This window comes from Coffea eugenioides, chromosome 8 (assembly GCF_003713205.1).
Source record: "Coffea eugenioides isolate CCC68of chromosome 8, Ceug_1.0, whole genome shotgun sequence".
Taxonomy (NCBI): domain Eukaryota; kingdom Viridiplantae; phylum Streptophyta; class Magnoliopsida; order Gentianales; family Rubiaceae; genus Coffea; species Coffea eugenioides.
Genome location: NC_040042.1, coordinates 32,984,161 through 32,987,168, shown reverse-complemented (window position 1 = coordinate 32,987,168; position 3,008 = coordinate 32,984,161).

The following is a 3,008-nucleotide window of genomic DNA, read 5'->3' as shown; positions in this document are numbered from 1 at the left end:
GTATTGTTGTCTTTTAATCACATCAAGGGAGCCGAATGAAATTGTCAAAAATCTCAAGAGAGGTTTCTGAAATTATCCCCAAGAAATATGCAGTGATTTTCAAGTTTGATTCAGTATCTGCTATTGGTATTATGGAGACTATTTCTTCATGAAGGAAGGAATATTGTCCTAGCATGGGGCAACATACCAAAGACCCATGAGAGTTGGCAGTTAGCATTGCAATGGCGCCTGTCGATTACATGTTTTGATTGCTGAATTTGTTTGTAATATGTAAATAGTATAGCTTTTGTAGCTGAGTTTCTTCTCTTGGACCAACATTTTCCCCTCAATCGGTGGAAAGTTATAGTTTGCTCTTGAGAGAGAGAGAGAGAGAGAGAGAGAGAGAGAGGCAAGATCATAATATAATTGTGAAAGTTATAAATTACGGACTAAATGTCATTGTAAACATGAAGGACTGAAATAATCACACAATTTCTCTATACTGCTCCATGATTGATCAATAAAAATTACGATTTGCTCAAAAAGAAATATCAACACAAAACTCCATGATTGTTTTGATTGCAACAATAAAAAGGACAGATTCGGTCAGATAAAAGCTTTAAGTGTTTTTGTCAGGTTATGTTGATTAAGGAACAGAACTGACAGGTTAATTTGGTGGACAACTCAAAACTAAGGACCAAGGCACAAACAACAGTTGTCAGTAATAATTGTTCTAAATGATGTAATTTTTTTGAACAAGATATAACTTCACGTAAATTACTTATAAAACTTAACAACAGAGACACGATTATTACATATAGGATTCAGATGAACAGTAATAAAATATCACACCTCTACTGTAAGAATCTACAAGAAGTTCATATAGAGTTACAAAATGTTCAAAAGGTATTATATTGTTCAGAGACGGCAGCTCCCACTCCCTCAAAACCTAAAAAGGGAAAATTCGGTGGTTTTTTTCTTTTTTATTTTTTCTAGTAAACGTTGATTCCTATTCAATATTTCATACATATATGTATATATATAGTTATGATGAGTAAGATTAAAATCTAGGCAAAGACAGGGGAAAGTAATTTGGAAAGTTGTTAAGTAAAATTAGCTTCAAAACGACAAAAGAACTACAGCATGTATTCAAAAAGCAAATTATTTGGAAACAATATTCTTTTTTAAGTGATAAAAATTATTTAATATTCATTAAACCTGTATTATATCCATGCTTTATTTTTCTTTACTGTCTTTATTTCATATCATCATATCAAAAAAAAGTGTGACTGTGAATAATAATACAAATTTTTAAAATATCCTCTATCAAACTATTAACCTCAACCAAAAATCATGGCACGAGACAGAGATAATCAGCCTGGGTAACTTGTCTTGTCTTGATAATCGTTCCTTCCTAGATAATGTTCCCTAACGTCCAATATTTCCAGTATTTGATGGACATTCCAAGCAGCCATTGCTTGTCGTATGTTGAATGACAACATGTGAAATCATTCATAGATGAAACAAAAAGAAATAAAATTATCCCCTCCCCTGTTTGAATTGCTGTTTCCTGAATAAAAATTTTACATTTTTCGTGATTATTTTTTATACATTTTTAAATTAATGTTTGGCTCACATACATTATATCCTAAAAATTGTTATAGTGATTTTTTTTTCCCTAAAATTCTTAAAATGTTGCAATCGAAACAACCTCTTAGATTCACACAATCTAGTGGGGAAGATGTTTAATTTTCTTTCAAAATGCATGAGTTTTTAATTTACCATAGACTAGCTTAATTTCATCCACTAATTCAAGCATAGAGGTCAAGTTCATCTACAAGGTCTATGAGAAGCAGTGCCATTAATAATACAAATTTCTTGATGGTCGAGAAACAAACAAAATTTAAGAATGTGAAGAAATCTAGTTTAAGAACTTCTTGTCAAATTAGACTAAAGGGATTGAAGAAATCAAAAACCACAATTCAATCAAAAACCAAATGATTTATTAATTAAAGGACATTATTGTGTGGGAGGGCAGAGTAAGGACCCATCGACATCAATCCTTGTGCTATGTATGTTTGTTTGGCAACATTACTTTTTTAACATATGTATGTGAATTAAAAAAAAAAAAACTGTAGTTTGTGGTTTTTGATTTCTTCAATCCCTTTAGTCTAATTTGACAAGAAGTTCTTAAACTAGATTTCTTCACATACATACGTTAAAAAAGTAATGTTGCCAAACAAACATACATAGCACAAGGATTGATGTCGATGGGTCCTTACTCTGCCCTCCCACACAATAATGTCCTTTAATTAATAAATCATTTGGTTTTTGATTGAATAATACTTGTACAACCTGTTTCCCGATATGTTTTTAGATTAATGTTTACATATAACCAAACAAAAAATTGTCATAGAACCTACTTGAAGAATCATAAATAAAATATTAACACACTTTTTTTTTCGCTACATAACTATTGAATGTGTTTTAGACCAGATAACAAGCATGCATAAGCATGTATAGTATACAAGAAACTTTTTTGTAGTAACTAAATATCATTCTTCTATAAGAAAATTCCAATCAAGTGGAGTTCACAGGACTTGTGGGGATTAGGTTTATTTGCGTAAATTCTTACTTCTGTAAGAAAATGTCAGAAGGTGGAGTTCAATCTCATTGATTCACCAGTAAATGCTCGTACGATTATTGTGGAGCTTTGTTCGTTTGCATGTTCTGAAACAGTTCTTGAAAAGATATTTTGTAACTATCTATTGGAAAGAGTGTGTACAATAAAAATAAAGTTTAAAAAAGTGCTAAAAACTTTTGTAAAAGAAAAAACCTTTTTTTTTAAAAACAAAGTCATTGCTATGTTGCTCTTTTTTGGGTTTCTTTGGATATGATTTTATTTGAAAAAAAAAATTGATTGCATAATAAATATATTTTCAACTATTTTTTTTATCTCACATACTTCATATCACAAAAAGTGTTATAGTGTTTTGCTTTAAATATTATTTCAAATAATTTCCTATCCA